Consider the following 18,218-nt stretch of genomic DNA (forward strand, 5'->3'; position numbering starts at 1 on the left):
ATGATGGAATCTAGTTCATACAGAAAGGTTATTTGCATCAGAGCTTCAATAGATCTCAGGTCTGTGCTTTCTCATATAAACAATAACTACTCCATTTAGTAAAAGAAACACAGAAATGAAATTTTCTCAAGTCCACTTGACTACAGTAACAATATTAATATGGCCTATTTCTGACATTATTAGCAATCACAAGTGTATGTGAAAAAGTATTTTCAAAATTCTACATGAAAACATGTTTATTTCTATAAACAGTCTTCACCTAAAGTGTACTTGAAAGCACTGGGCAAAAAAAATACACTTGTCTTTTTTTCTTCAAAGAACATAAATTATATAGCAATTGTTTTGCTGCTTGAATTTTCCATTCATTATATTGTTTTGGTTTGTTTTGTTTTACCCTTTTCAACCATTGCCATTGTTTTAGGTCTTCATTCTGTGTAAAACATAAATTTTCAGCTATTATCTGAATACTTGCAGCCAAAGTTTATCTGAAAAGGGATTAAAAATCTGTTCACTTTATTATTTATGGGATTGCTGGAGGTTACCTATGTTTTTAGAAAGTGGGTATGTGAATAGATATGCAATTAATATTCAAAGTAATATTTGAGAGAAGTTCTGATATTATTTATTCAATGGCAATAACTCTGGCATTTTTACTTTGAAGGACAAAGATTCTTATAAATAACAAACTTAAAAAAACACTTTCAGAATGATAGCTATGGTAAAGTAAACATTTGGAGATCTCCAGGAGAGGTCTGTAAGCTGGTGAGTAGAGATGGCTCATGGCCTATGGTCCACTGTCTTGCTTTCATGAATGGCCTGGAGGAATTTACCAAGAAACAGAGACCTTCATGAGAAGCATTAGTATCACAGTCTCTGAGTGTTCAAGGTAGACTCTGCTCCTCTGGGCTCATTTTACAAGGTAGGTCAAAATGTGTTTTATATCCACCGTGATTGCATTAGTTTTCTAGCATTTAGTGAATAGAGGCCAGAATCTGCTATAATGCATGGTGTCATCCAGCACAGCATAGGTACATTGAGTGTCCTGAAGATTTTCAAATATCTGAAGAGAATATCTATTAACAAGACAGTGTCTAATGATATATAGTAATAATAATTATTACTGGAGTGATTATAATAACTAGGAGAACATCAGAAATTCACCTGAGTTGGAAAAGAAAGCACTGTCTGACAGAGGAGCAGACTAATGAAACAAGCCCAAAATGAAAATGTTAAAGCTTATTTTGTGTGATAGCATAAAGAAGAATCTAGAACACCAGCCATTTCCTGGAGCCTGTGGTGGCTACTGAGTCAGGGTAGGGAAAATATCTTCAAAGTTTCCCCTTTCTCTTTGGTAAGGAGGCCTGGACAGAGGTCTCTGAAGAAAATCTCTACCCAAGGTCTCAGATAAAGAAATGTAGGCACAGAGACACCGGAATAGCATGTGTGAGGTCATGACTACGAGATGATGGTGGCTGGAGGTGTGGAGGATCTGCCTGCAACTCTTCAGAGCCTGCAGCACCACTGTCTGTTGTTGGGAGGGCAGCTCTGTCCGTAAATGGCCTGCAATCAAACAGAAGATGAAAAACACGTAGGCATTTTGACTCTGGGCTAGAGCCTTCAGGAGATGCTTTGGGCCCCCTATCACGGGCCATGCACTTTTGTAAGGGTTTTCAAACAATTGCCCAGTTAATTTTCATAAAATCAATTAGTTTGATATCACCACTACATTTTACAGATGAGAAAACAGAGTAAACACGGGTACAAATAATTGTCTGAGGTCAAGGTCACCAAACTGGGAGGATGCAGAGCCAGGATTTGAGGCAAAGAAATCTGCCTTGAGACTCTCTGCTCTAAAACACCAGATCACTCACTTCCTTCCTGAGACAAAAACCTAACTCTATTTCCACATCAATTCTAAACATATTTTATGGTTGTAATATGCAGTAAGCTTTCTAGAAATGTAACTACCCCATAATTGATGGGAAAGTTATACTTAATTTTTAGAGTTTACTAAAATTGTACATTATCTCAGAAAATCAAATTTAGAATGCAACATGATTAATAGTACATGAGTTGTGAGCATTTGTGGCTGTATCACCGTATTTGTAGTCAACTACATAAGTAACCATCTGAGTACTTAATTATAGCCTTTAGTGTCATGGTGAATATTGCTGGATTGAAATTTTGTTTCACGCCATTCAGTGTTTTTTGTTGTTGTTGATGTCAGGTTTATGGAAGCTTAATTTAATTCACTAAATTCAAATTTTTTAACATACCTTACTGTGGATTTTAGTAAATGAATACAGTTATATAATTACTGATCAAGATATAAAGCAGTTCTGCCAAACTTCTAAATTTCTCTAACACCGTTTTGCAGATTTGAACTTCACCACATAACATATACTGCGTATGTGATCCTCTGATCCACAGTAAGAACATATCAATTTATTTTCATTTTTGTTGCTGAAAGCAATCCTCTAAAAGGATCAACCTTGTTGCCTTTTCAAACATTTACATGTAATATTCGTACTAGCAGAATGTGAGGGTGCATGTACTTTGCATTCTCACTATTATAAGATTATTTTAATTGCTTAAAATTGACGTAGTATGGGAGTATTATGCTTTTAACTGTAACTTGCTTTATCATTAATTATGTTAAGCACATTTTTCATGTATTTATTTGCAATCTATACAACTTCACTTGTGAATTGTCTGTTCAAAAATGGGTAGAACTCTATACTGGGTTGCTTCTTTCTTACACTTTGTTGTTGAGATTTCTTAACGTTTTTTGAATACAAATATCCTCAATTTCTGGCTTGTATTTTATCTTAAAAATGCCATTTGAAGAAATGTTTTTAAGTTTTGATGAAGTCAAAATTTTGAAATTCTTTTATGAATCATGCTTTTCGTATTGTGTCTGTGTTGTTTCTGTCTAAAGCAAGATCAAAAAGATTCTTTGTTCAGGGTTTGTTTTTAGGAATTATATATTGTAGGGTTTAGGCTTAGCTCTTTGGTGTGTGAAGTGTCAGTTGAGGATCATTTTTGCTCTTAAATTTTCACTGTTCCAGAATAAGTTGTAGAAATTTTTATTCTTTTTCATAAAATGACCTTGTGCCTTTGTCAAAAATGAATTGAGCATACAAGTGTGTGTCTGTTTCCAGACTCTTTATTGTGCCCTGATTGATCGAGGTCTCTGTCCCGCTGCCAGCTCTATACCGTTTGGATTACAAGCTTTTATATTAAGTCTCAGAATCAGGTAGTGCAAGTTCTCTGGCTCTGTCCTTTGTGAAAACTGCCATGGCTTTTCTATTTCCTTTGCTTTCCCACAGACTATTTAGAACCAACCAGTTGACTTCAAACGAAGGAAAATAAATCAATTCCTAGTGTTTCTCATTGGGATTATGTTCATTCTATAGGTTAATATGATGATAATTGATTTCTCAACAACACTGAGTCTTTCGGCCCATTCATATGATATATCTCTATTTTTTTAAATCTTCTTGGTTTATTTTGTATCACTAAAAGCATGTTAAATTTTTCAACATGTAGATCTTACACATATGTTTTTCACTTCACACTAAAAGGTTTCACTATAGATAGTACTGTAAAATTCAGTAAAATTCAGAATTTTATATAGATTTCAAAAATTTTCATTGACAGTATACAGAAATATATTTGCGTTCTAAAACTAACATATCTCCAACAAAAAGAGCCAAACTATCTTATTAGTCCTAGAATTATTTAAAGGTTCTTTGGGGTTATTTTGCCTAAAAATGAAGAGAGTACCTGAGGATACAGCTGTTTGAGTGACCAACCTTAAAACTATAAGCCTCTAGCCTCAGTCCAAGGTTCAGGGAACAATAGACTCAGAATATAGTTGTCCTTACAGTTGGAGTGTCTTAGAAGAAAAACTCAGTCAAGCTACTCCTTGATTTCTGATTGTTGACTGAATAAGAGAAATATAGTATATCCATACAGCAGAATATGACTGGGCTGCAATAATGGTCAAACTACAAACACACAAAACAACATCAAAATCACGTAGAGGGAAAGAAGCTAGATCACATAAAATGCATATGTTCTAACTTTCATTTTTACGAACTTTTACAAAATTTGTGCTAATATATAGTCAGGCAGAACATTGGTGGTTTGCTCTGTCTGATTGGGAAGGGGGGTGGATTCCAAAAGAACATAACACATCTCCAAGGCTGTGGAAAGTCTGTATTTTCAAACTGCAGCAGTTGCACAAGCATAGATATCTGTCAAAGCTTCTTTAATAGTACACCTTAAATGGACATAGCTTATGTTACATTATGTTGTGTTATGATATGTAAGTTGTGTATTGATAATTTCAATTTTTAAAACATGTTACTTGAGCTGGGGATTTAGCTCAGTGGTTCCGTTGCCTGCCTTGCAAGTGCAAGGTCCTAAGTTCGATTCCCTGTACTAAAACAACAAAAACAAAAACAAAAAAACATGTTACTTGAGGCACTGAGTGGGAGCAGTAGGGATAGGTGGGAAGTAAAAAAAAATAAGAACCATTAACTTTGAACTAGAAATATTTGTATTCTAATGCCAATTATTTATCATAGAAGATTACATGTGTAATATTCAGAAAGTAGCTCTGCTTTGTTTCCCCCTTCTATAAAATGGGGATAAAATCAACCTACCTGAGTTAGCCTGAGGCTAAAATGAAACAAATACTGAAACCTACTATCTAGTAAATACTTCTATCTTTCATTTTACTTTTGAAGCATTATTATTATTTTTCTTGAATATCTTTTAGATTTGATTCCAACTGCCTAGGTTACTTTTACTGCTACATACCTACACTTTTAAATCTAAGCATTGTTTTTCACCCAGTTTGAACTACTTAGTTTTTCTTATTTACCCTTCATATTTTTAAATAGACTACATGTTATTTATTTACAGCATAAGTTGCATTATTTTCAAGGGGGATTTAATTTCTGAATTGCATATGGGTGTGAATACATATGAACTTATTGAATAATAAAACTCAAATGCCAAAGATCATGCTACAATCATGCTACAGTTTCTTTCTGAGTATGTGTAGTTAGAGAGTACAGCAAAGATTGAAGAAGGGATATTTTCATAGGAGACCTGGGTTATAGAAACTGACTTCAGTTTTTAGGACTAACTGCTTGCTTTTTTACTTTATGCCACCTGTAAAATGAACTCTCACAATAATTTGAAAAGATTGTTGCTAATGAAACTACAAGGAAGGCAACATGTTAAATAGAATTGATTTACATTAAAAGGAATTAATCTACAATGAAGCATCATTTAAGTTTATTTCTAAAAAGAATAGTGTGGATCTACTGCCTGAGAAATTATCAGCAGGTTCAATGTCGATGAAAGTAAAACTTTGCAAAATCTTGATTTGCTGACTAGGGCAGGGAGCTCTGGCTCCAATGGCTAGGATTTTCCCCTTTAGCAAAACAATTGTACAACTCAAACTAAGCCCTAGGACATGATGTCAGTTGACTGAGACACTTCTTTTCTTTTCAAATTACATCCTCAGGTTTCCCTTTTTTCATTAAACTGAGTTTTGGGTTTTTTTGCTTCCCTTTTGAGTGAGCCACATTTCCATGTGACATTAGCACTAAATAAGGACTGTAATGACTTAGCGGCTATTTACTAACCATGTCCTGGAATCTTTATGTATATCACATTTAACACTCATGGATGCTGTGGAAGATAGATAGTAACTACTCCTTTCATCTTATTTATGAAAGAAATGAAGCTCAGACATTATTTTTCTCAAAGACCCACAAGTAGCTTGAAAGCTGGAATTTGACTTTAGGAAAATTGATTTCAATGTCAATAATTGTAGCCACTACAGGATCCTGAAGCAGAGAGATTCAGTGAGTTCTAGGTGACTGAGAAACTGACCAGGATGTGTTTCTATTCTAAACGGGGATGGTTTTCCCAGAAATAACCCAAAATAGTGGTGTATATTGCTCCTTGTAAAAGGATGCTTCTCATTCTGGACACATACAAGGTCCATGTCCCACTTGCCTGAAGTAGATTCAAACAGTGCAGGAGATGAATAGTTGCCCTATTATTTCCAGGCTACACACCTGCCATCTACTAATATCCTTTTGATATCTTGATGGATATGGGTCAAAATACTATTGCAAGTCTATGACTTTATTTAGCCATAGGTGGATGATTTGAGCTTTTTCTAATTCATTATAAGCATATCTGGGTTGATGAAACATTATCTTGATACTCAGTTCTCCTCAGGGACTTGGGCAAAAGGATATATTTATATTTCAGGAAGATAAATTATCCTTCTTTTAAAATAATAAAAAGGATGAGATGACAAAGGAAGATTTGTACTCTCATATCAAATCACAGGTTTATTTACTTTTTAATCTATTGTAGTACTTGCAATTGAACCCACAGTCTTCCCCATGACTACATTCCTAGCCTTTTGATTTTTTTTTTTTTTTTGACACAGGGTCTTGCTCAGTTGCTCAAAATGGGCTTGAACTTGAGATTCTCCTGCTTGAGCCTCTCAGATGGTTGGGATTAAAGGCATGTGCCACCACGCCAGGTTATATGGACTTAACTAAACCAAAAAACACTTAAAAGTCCCATAAATTTGTCTATACAAATATCAACCTACCCACTGTCACTTACTTGAGCTCCTTGTGTCTAGTTGGAAATATGATTAAACTGTTTGCCTACTGGCAGCTGTGTAACTTTGGGAACTCAGTCTTTTAAGTAGAATCTGGAATTTAGAATAAATATTATTTTCTCTTTCTCTGACAGAAAAGGAATTATTAGACTATGCTACAGTTAGTTTTATTTTTAACTCCTATATCCTTTGATTCTGTATTCATTAATTTCAAATGTAGAGAGTAACTCCACTTCTATTGCATCATGTATAGCTATATTTTGTGCTTTATTTTTACAAAAACTATTTGCTTTTTATAAATTTTGGCTTTTCATGAACTATTTTTTCTAGCAAAATTATTAGTATGGTTGAATGTTGAGTCATTAGAAATGAATATTGAAACACCCATGAATATATACACACACATATTAAGTGTGTGTTAAGTGCTAAACCACATGATTTCTAAGCCAAAGGCATCATCAATATCTATTAATGAAATTCCTTTATTTTGCAACAAGGTGTGAAAGTATTAAGCAACCTGAAAGTCTTTTGGGGAGAATGAGAAAAAAATATATTTTTTAATGTAGGTCAGAATCTAATCATAATGGTATTACTTGAGGAATTTAATAAACAATATTTAGATAAGAAATCAAATCAATACTGTGGTTAAAAGCTTGGCCTATAGTCAAGTAGGTTGCATTGACATTTGCTTTCCATACATTACTACTAATGATATCTTCACAGCCTTTTTACAAGAGGCAAATGAGTTTAATGTGTATGAACTACCCAGTTGTTATTTTTTATTACTACTAACATATCTTTGAATAAGAGTATTGGCTTGGGCAGATCATCAGTCCACTTATCCCTTAGGTATTTGAGTGATGAATTCAGTGAGAAGTTCCACAGACTAACAATGCCATAATTATGCCAGATTTTATTTTGATTACTATGAGTATCACCCCATTCTCTTGTCTGGAAATTAGTAAAATCAGTCTCAGTTGAGCCATACTACAAAACACTGAATTTCATCCCTGGAGATCTCACTCCAGAGCCAAAAGTAGTAAATGCCTAATATGTTTCAGCAGATCATTTTTACAGGGAGGAAACTACTGCCAATAATAAATTGTCCAAACAGAGTTATAATTATGATATATTTGTGTTTAAGACACATTCAACTTTTCTTTCTCATGCTGCCAGGAAAAACAAAAAGAAGCAATATTCCATTGCTACATATTATGTAAATATTTTTGAGGTACATTCTCATTTTTCAACTAGGATTATACAATGCTATGCTCACAAACAGGCCCACCACATGTTATTAATTTGATAAATCAGTACAATTAAATGTGACTGGTTAATAAGTAGATTCATCGAGTCATCTGTTTTCTGTGGAGAGTACATCGGCGTTCACCTTCAGAGTCATTTAAGGGCATTCACCGATCTCGATCTCAGCATACTGCAGGATTATAGGTGCCTGTTTCTTTGAAGTTAGGTGTAGATTTATGACATTCTTTGGCTAATGTGAGCAGATGTGATATATGGTTTCCAATGGGAGCTTGAAGGTACAGTATGGCCTTTGCACTTTGCCATCCCTCTGCCATGGTAACCAACAGAGCACATGTGGTTATGGTCATTGGCTTGGAAGGATTCCTACCCCAACCATTGTGCTCAGCGGCCCCTGTTGAACAAGTGGGACATACACAATTATTTTGTTCCTTCACTGAGACCTGAGTATCGCCAAATTATACATGCTCTGGGGTACACAGTCACTAAATTAATTTTTCATATATTTGACCTTTCACAATTCCTTACATTTTCATAAACCCTGATTATTTGCTCACCACTGGGAGTAGATACAATTCATGTTTCCAGACATAGTATATTCTACTTTGTCTAAATTTCTCAAAATCAATAATTACTTCAAAATAAAAAGTTTAAAAACAAATTGAATGTTTAATAATCAAAAAACATATACAATTCAGTTTCAAAGACTTTATTTGCATACCCTAACATAAAGCTCATACTTAAAATTGAATTAAAAATTGATTTGGATTTCAGCTCAGTTTTTCTGAGAACCTGAAATTGCTCTTTAAAAAGTCAATTTTTAAAAGAGGGTAAAATGAATTAGAAAATCACAATTCCTGTAGTTTAACATTTTAATTCAGAAATTCAGAATTTCCCCTCTACTTACACAGCTATATTCTTTTATTTATTTATTTATTTTAATTTATTATATTATTACATTTCAGGTATACAATATAATAACATTCATCATTGGAAAAAATTTGCACCTTTACATAATTCATCTTGGTTCTTATTTTTCCCCATTCTCCTGCCCTCCCTTCAACCCCTACACCCCTCCCTATCTACAAAGACTTTGTTTCCAGTTTTTCTTTTTCTCATATTAATTCCATTCCTTTCTTTCTTTTCCCCTACCCTTCCCATTTCCCCTTCCCCTTTGCACCTTTTCTTCCTATTTCAAATTATCTATTATACATTTTCGTCCTTATTTACACTTCCAGTTTCTCACACTAGAGAAACTATTTAATATACTTAAGCAAATCTTACTGATTGGATGTCTGTTTAAATATCACTTTCTCAGGTAATAATTCCCTCTCTCTCAGACTTGTTGAATTTTCTTGATTGGTCATTTTCATGGTAGCAAGTACCGTACCTTTGTTACAATTGTCATAGATGTGATTAATTGACAGTAACCATCTTTCACAGTATCTGTCTATGGTGGCATGGACTATGTTCATTTACTTGAACACTAGTGAGCATTCATTGTCTGGCAAATGTGTAATACTGAGCATATATATATATATTTAAATTAATTAATGAATTAATTTTCCTTGCACTGAATTAAATGTAGAAATTCCTGAAAAATTAACAAGAAAACTTCGCAACCCTAGTGTAGGCACTGATCTTGTGGAACTAGTAAAATGGAGTATCTTCTTTTCCAAGACAAAGATGAGATAGAAGAAGTTTTCAATATTGCTTTAAAAATATGCCTTTGTTTACCAAAATACGAAGAATCATTATAGTTTTACCATTAGGGCATGCTACAGATAAAAAATTGATTAAAGCATTTGCTACAAAATTAATGTGCAAACAAGAATCAAGAAACCTAAAATAACTGACCAAGTATACTTTAAGTGCATAGAAGGAGATGGTTGTTATATATTCAGTTTCATATTCACAAAAACTGGCACAGTACCTGCAGAGAGGAGGTAATCAATAGATATGTGTAGAATGAATTAATAAGACCTGGTTTATAGAGGAACCGAGGTCTGAGATTAAACTCGGGTTCTGGCTGTGAAACTGTATTGGAAGGCAGGGACATGTGGAGGAGAATATAAAGAAGTGCTTTACCAACTGCAGTACCTCCTGTGCTTATTTTCAGATAAAAATTGTGCTAAATCTGCCTGATAAATAACTCAGCTTTATTACAAACGTGTAGATCCAAAATTCCATACCTTTATCATTCATACCAGTCATGATGGGAAGGGCAAGCATCTTTTAATTTTAACATACCATTCAAATAGCATTAAATAAATGGTAAACAAACTACATAATTCTCAAAATTTATCTGTGATATGCTTTGCTACTGACCTTCTGAAAGCAGCATACAAAAGTGTTATCCATAGCCTCATACTGTCTGAATTTGTCTCACTGTCTGGCAAGTGGTCCTGGTTTTCTTTTTAAAATGAGCAAGGCTCCTTTGAAATAAAGAATTGATACAAAGCCATGTTTTGGAACAAAAGTTATAGTTATTAAAAATTTATTTAAAAGTTGTATTAAAAGTGGTTTTATTTTATACAGAAAAAATACATTATTACTTCATTTACGTTTTCAATTTTTTTTCTCTTTTTCTGAGAGAAAAAGTTATAGGGAAAATGCCTACTAATTAAATGTTTTAATAATTATGGTTAAAGTTCTCAAGGCATACAATAAATAACCACACAACTTACAAAGACAAGAAATATAATAACTAAACAATAGTACTAGAAATTTTATAGAGAAATGAAAAAGTAAAAAGATTTAATAAGGTAATATAGAGTAGTTATATTTTAAAATCAGAGCAGATGATGGGCTTTAATATTGATAGATTTCAATATCCAGATCAAAAGGTAGATTTTGTAGAAACATAACTTAGCTGAAGCAATGCCATACATAAAACCTGAATAGTCCTAATATCATTATACTACCATAATTATAACTAATATATAAACATTCTTCATATAACAAAGCAGGTTCAAACATTTTCCAACGTGCCATAATAAATATGTATAACTTTGTCATATATAAAAAGCTTGTGGAGAATGGAAAACCAACAGATGGAGTTACCTCACTTTGTCAGACTAGAATAATTTTAACCCAAACAAAACAGGACTGTACATCAAAGCACAGTTTCATGTCACTTTGAACAGAGTCGCTAAACATCAAAATCATGTCGTAGCAAATATATATATTAGGTAAATTTGATTCCACAGATGCAAGGAAGATTTACTTTTAAGATATCTCCTGGGCCGGGAATTTAGCTCAGTGTTTCCGCCGCCTGCCTCACAAGCTCAAGGACCCAAATTCGATCCCTGGTACCCTCCCCGAAAAAAAAACCCAAACCAAACCAAAACAAAAAAGATATCTCCTAATATAATCTACCATATAATATTTGGAAAAGCATAATCGACTAAATGGAATGATCAAGAAAAACTAAAACAATTTACAAAAGGATATTTATTGCAGAGCTGTCATGTGATGGACATTTTGAAGTTTTAGCAAAATCATTTCAAAAAAAATGGCTAAGTTTCTTGTATGAAAGTAAATCAATAATGAAACTTAAGATTTAATATTTTAAGGCTGGAAAAATAGTAAATAATATAAGAGATATGAAAAGAACCCAAATATTGTTCAAAGAAAGTTCAAAGAAATTTCATATATATATATTTATATTTATTTTATTTTATATCTACATGTACATATAGGAGAAATAAAATATATATGGATACAACATGCATATATATGTACATAATAGAATGTTTTTCAGCTTTTTTTTTTTCTTGGTACTGGGAATTGAACTCAGGACCTTGCACTTTCGAGGCAGGCAGCAGAACCACTAAACTAAATCCCTGGCCCTGTTTTTCAGCTTTTTAAAAAAATAATCTATTTGGGATCACATAAATAAACTTGTGGGAAATTATGCAAATAAAATAAACCAAACACACAAAGAAAAATACTCTGTGATCTTCCTTATATGCAGAATAAAAAGTCAAATACATGGAAAGAAGACAGAAAAAAAGCTACAGTTGTGGGAGTTCATGGAAAAATAAGAGATATCGATCAAAATGTACAGAGTTGCAGTAATGGAGAATGAATAAATCTACAGACTAATGTGTAGTATGAAAACTGTAATTAATAGTGTTATAGTTCAGTATACACTGCAAATTTTTGAAGAGCATAGGTGTTAGATGCCCTTACCACAAAAAAGAATGATGACTTTGTGGGATGATAGGTATGTAAGTTACCTTGATGGTAGTTGCCATTTCACTAGATATAAATATATCAAAATATAATATGGTACACCTTAAATATATACAACAACAACGAAGACAATGTGGATAAAAATACCTTTCCATATTGAAATAATATCATAAATGGTATATTAAACAATTTTGGGGTCAAAAAGTGAATACAAATAGGCTGTAGTATTATTTGAAATTAAGAAGATAATAAAAATAGGACACCAGAATTTTTGTGGTATATGATCAATAAAAATGAGACAAAGACTGAATTAATTATATCTCCAATTTAAAAATTTAGGAAATGAAAGACAAAATAAATTAAAATAATGCTAAATAAAAACTTATAAAATAGAAATTTAAGTTAGAAAATGGATACACATTAGAACTAATAAAAATGCCAAATATAGTTTATTTGGAAACTCCATGCCATGTACCTCAGTTAAAAAATAAAATCTATCTTAATTATATAAATTGCTTAAAAAACTAAACCAATAAAATCAGTGTACAGAAAATATAAACAGATAATTACCTTAGAGGAAAGGGAAAATTTAGTTACATAGTGCTCTACAAAAAAATACTGCTCCCAACTGACCTTATGCAGCAATGTTGTTAAATTTTTAAAATCAGGATATTTTAATGCTTTAGCAATTGGTCTACAGAACTAAAAAGGGAAAATTCTTAAATTTTCTTCATAATAAACATTATCAATCTTATATAATGCACAAAATTGTTAATTTGTGAATATATGTCATTTATAAATATTAATCCAACACTCTTAAATGTAACTTTAACAAATAGAATCCAATAGTACGTTTAACACAAGATAAATATCTACAGTAATTTTAGCAATGCAAGTATAGTTCAATGGTCAGATGGCCATAAATATGAACATAAATAATACCACATAAATGGAGCTTAAAAGAAAAACATATGGTTACTTCCAAAGACTTGGAGAAAGCACATGCCATAATTCATCACACATAAAGATAAAAATACACTTAGTAAAAGTGAACTTAATGGACACATCTTGAATATAATAAAGTATATCTCTTAATCAATAAACAAGCATTTTATTAAAAAAGAAAACACTATATCCCTTTGCATTATACTCAAGAAAATGATGCCTTTGTACCAAGGAGAAGAAAGAAACAAAGAAAGAAGAAAGTGCTTTTGTTTAGATCTAGAATGTTTCAAAATGCTACATATGTTCAGAATCAGAGGTGGTGTTTTTGGAAGGTGATGGATCATAGGGACTCTTGTTAATCAATTAATCTACTGATAAATATATAAATGAATATGCTGATAGGAGCTTAAGCCTAGTCTGAAGAGTTGGGTCACTGAGGGTATGACCTGGGAGGGCATGTCTCCCTCCTCATCTCCTTCCTTCTCTTTCTATTTCCTCGCCACCTACTCATGATGTGAGCAGCTTTCCTCCATCAAGCTCTTCCATAATGAGGTTTCTGCCTTGGCACTGACTAACCATGGATTCAACCCACTGAAACTGAGCCAAAATAAACCTCTCCTACTTTAAGTTGTGGGCATCAGATTTTCCATCCTAGAGATGTGAAAACTAAGAAGATAATGTATAAACACAAATATTAGAAAATCACATTATAAGGAAATATATGAAATAATCTAATTAAAGTAAGATTGTTCAAAGTAAGATAAAAATAGTGAAAAATACATATATATTGTCTACAAAAGGCACATCTTTTCAGTCTCTTATACATATGGTTAAAAGTAAAAAGAATGATAAAAATAAAGAGCATGCAAACACTAATCTTAGAGAACTTCGAAAATATATGATAACTGGTAAAATATGTGAATTTAAAATATAGGTTTAAAGGCAAAAATCATTAGTGGAATATAAAAGGGATATTCATAGTAATACAAAGTTCAGTTATCTAGGAAGATAGCAAAAAAATCTAATTGACTTGATATAAATGCACAGTAAGGCATATACAAAGGAACAATTGATAAAACCGGAAGAAGAAATTAACAAACTTAGAAGCATTGTGGAGTAAGGACCAATAACCTCAACAGCTGATAGACTTAGCAAACAAATAGAATCTTTACAAATGCAAAATACTTTAATGATGCCTCTAACATATTTTCTCACTGATAATAGTCTATCAAATATTGATAGATTATACATTGTTTTCAAGTCTATGTGACTGTTTATATACATATTCACCAAATAATGTGACAAAAAACAAGTCTTAAATAATTTTAACAGTGTTATACTTATAGTGTGCTCTATCCCCAGAGTAGTGATAAGTCAAAAAGCAATAGGTAAAAAGAATAACTAGGAAAGGGTTTGCCTGAAATTTTTAAATAAATTCTGAGTTTGGAGCTGCATCTCCATGGTAGAATGCTCACCAAATGTGAAATTAGTTTGAAATTAGTGTTTTAGAAAAGAAAATAAAAGCTGAAAAACTGTTATATTGAGCATCTCATCAAAACGCAAGAATAATGAGAAACTGAAACCAATAAAAGGAAATCATAATTAGGAAGAAAATATATAAGAAGTCATATTGAAAGATTCAATAAAACAAACAGTACAATAAAAATAGAATCTATCAGAATATAGTACAAATGCCAGCTCCCTAGCAGTAATAATGAAGAATCAATGAGAGAAGACATAAACTTCACATTTCAAAAGGTATAAACATAAAGAGAAAAAGAAAACAGCATTATATAATCTAAATTGTTATGATACAAGTATATTATGAAAATCTCTGATTATGAAATTTGCTGTTTGTGAAACAGACCAACTTTTAAGAAAAAAGAAATTGCAATTGACACAAGAAGAAATAGAAATTATGGAAAATTTGTCTTTTCCAAAATGAACTTATAATTGTAAATCTTTTCATAAAAACTAAGAGATATGCTATGTATACTGGGACTTCTAAAGCTATAAGGTGAAAATTTAAGATAATTTTAGAAATATATTTCATAGACTTAAACATAGATGGCATATATTGCAAATCATTTTTTAAAGTTAGCATAGACTTTATACCAAGATGTGACAAAGGGAAACTTTCCAAGATATTTCAGGAAAAACAGTTATTAGGCCATAAAAGCAAGCAAACAGATGAATTTATAACAAATAAATGCAATATTATAGAAAATAAATTATGTATCACAACAGAGTAGGTTTTATTTCTCTAATGAATGTTTGACTTTTAAAACACCGTAAATCATAAGACTATTAGGAAACAATGACAAACAAAATATATAATATAAGAGGATGCTGAAAATAACATCTGATAAAATTCAACATATGTTCATGTAAATATTAATAATATTATAAACATAAGGCTATTTTTATTTGAGAGAAAATATGAAAAGCAAAGGTGAAATAGAATATTAATATTATATCAACTGATATAATAAAATGATCAATAATTAAATATCAATTGTATAATATTCCTTGTGATTTTTTAAATGAATAGAATGACTTTTATACAACTTATATCCAATGCAAGAGATAAAAATAAAATGAAAATGTTGTAGATACATAGGAACAAATTAGTCATTATTTACCACTGACACTTTTGCAAATTTAGACAATTTAAAAGAGTATAAGTAAAGTATTAGAATTGATAAGTTAAACAAAGTTTCTAGGCTTAAGACATGTAAATAATTATAAGAAAATAAATGCCTTTAACATTTTGGGAAGATACCTAGAAGGGGAATAACTGACCCAAATGGAATTTCTATCTTTAGGTTTTTGTGGACTCTCCATACTTATTTCCATAGTGGTTGAGTAATTTATACTCCCACCAATAATGAAAAAGGTTTTCTTTTACCCCTTAGCCTTACCAGTATTTGTGATTATTTGATTTCTTGATGATAGCCATTCTTCTGGGGTACAATGGAATCTTAGTGTTCTCCACACAGGGAATGTAAACATTGCGTACTTGAAACATGTACTAATAAAAATTTTAAAAAGAGAAAGGTATAAAAGGACATATAAAAACTTATCCTTAAGCAAATCTATCTTGAATTATTCTGAGAATTTGACTGGTATGTTCTCCTGGCTGTAAAGAATTTTAGAGAAAACCTTAGTGAATTAAATAAAATAAAATAATAAAACAAAATACTCCGACTGCAAGAAAAAAAAAGAAAAGAAATGCAATATGACTAAGCTGAAAAATATAAGCATTCAGAAAAATTAAAGAAACCTCAATAAATAAATATCATGATCAATGATAGGAGAAATCAATTTTGTACATATTCATGTCAACAGTATATTTACTTAATGATCAGCATCAGAAATCTATGTAGGGATAACCTGGCAAAAATGCAAAAGTTTGTAGAAAAATTTATTCAATACAGTTCTAGATTCAATAAGCTTGGACTCTAAATTACCCAGGTCTATCACTAAGGTAATGTTTAAGCAATATAACATATATACAGTTGGTAACTCTAAAGTTATGACAAAGAAACATCTCCTCATACTATCACAAAATGATCCCATAGGCAAACTGTTGAGTATAACATTAAGGGAAATCAAGTGTTAGAAGCCAAATAAATATAAGAGCACCACATATTGGGACATCATAGTCAAGCTGCTAAAAACAAAACATAAAGATTATATGTATTTAAAAGATCAGAGATAATGTCAAGTGAACTAAACCAACCACACAAGCTTAAATATTATATGCTTTCTCTTATATAAGAAACACAAAATATAAATAAACTGAAAATTAAAAGATAAATTATAAGAAAATGAGAGGTAGATCTTTAGCAAATAGGAAAGAGACCAAGAAATGGAGGGAGAAGGAAGAAAGTAAGGAGAGAGGAAGGAGACATAAAACCAATTAAGATGTCACATACCTGTACCAGGTATCCACAATAAATACATTTATTGCACATGTACCAGCAATCCAAAATGAATGAATGAAGAAATATATTTATTACACATGTACCAGCTGCCTACAATGAATACATTCATTACCACAACAATATAACAATAACAATTTTTAAAAATTAATTAAAAATTTAGAGAAAAGGGCATCTTATATATTGAGGAAAACTATAAAATGATGGCAACAACACAAATACACAAAGGCCAAGAGAAGATTAAAAATTATTGAATATATTATAAAGATTATAAATATTTTGATGTTAAGTATTTCACATTTCAAATTTCATGGATTACAAAGAAATTTTATCAGATTTTGTCAGAGATAACTAAGAAAAGCACAGAAGGAAGTCTATAGTTTTAAATGTTCATGTTGAATGTGAAATAGGTTTATAATTTTCTGCTACCATCTTACAGAGGTACTTAAAAAGAGCAATTAAAATCAAGTATATGGACAGAAGGTATAAAAAGCTGAGACAGACAATATGTGACATAAAAATGTGCATTAAATTGCAACATTGACTCAAAAAATTAAATATTCTAAGTAAGTCTTTATTTATTTGTCAAACTCATCTATTTCATATGTTAAAATCAAAACAAACCAAAATAAAAAATCATAGAAACCATAATAATGACAAAACAGACATTCAGATGGCATCTCTGATAAATAAACACAAATATTTAGGAAAGAAATAATAGTAATTCTAAAATACCCATTGCAAAAGTTATGAGGAAAACATACCTCTCAACTTCAATGTTTAGAATAAAAAAATTTTAGTACAGGCCCCATGGGTTATAAAACAATAGGAAATACTAAAACCATCTCCATGCACATAGATTTATCAACCCAGATAATGCAGATGCATTTTTCAAAACCTGTCAACTATCAAAATGCATCCAAAGTGAACTAATTGAATAGAACTATAACTATTAAATTTTAATTTGTAGGTTAATACCAACCCAAAAAGAATTCTCCTGGCCAGTTAGTTTAACTGACAAATGATACAAAATATTTAAAAAAGAAATCACATCAATTCTATACAATCTCTTCCAAGAAACAGAAGACAAAAGAACAATTCCAAAACAGCATTGTCCTGACACAAAATTCAGACAATATATCATAGGGAAAAAAGGTATAATCTTCCTGAATATAGATCCAACATTTCAATGAAATCCAAACAAA

Source organism: Heterocephalus glaber, unplaced genomic scaffold (assembly GCF_053883595.1).
Source record: "Heterocephalus glaber isolate CG9 unplaced genomic scaffold, H.glaber_assembly_v1.0 deba00001608, whole genome shotgun sequence".
NCBI lineage: Eukaryota > Metazoa > Chordata > Mammalia > Rodentia > Bathyergidae > Heterocephalus > Heterocephalus glaber.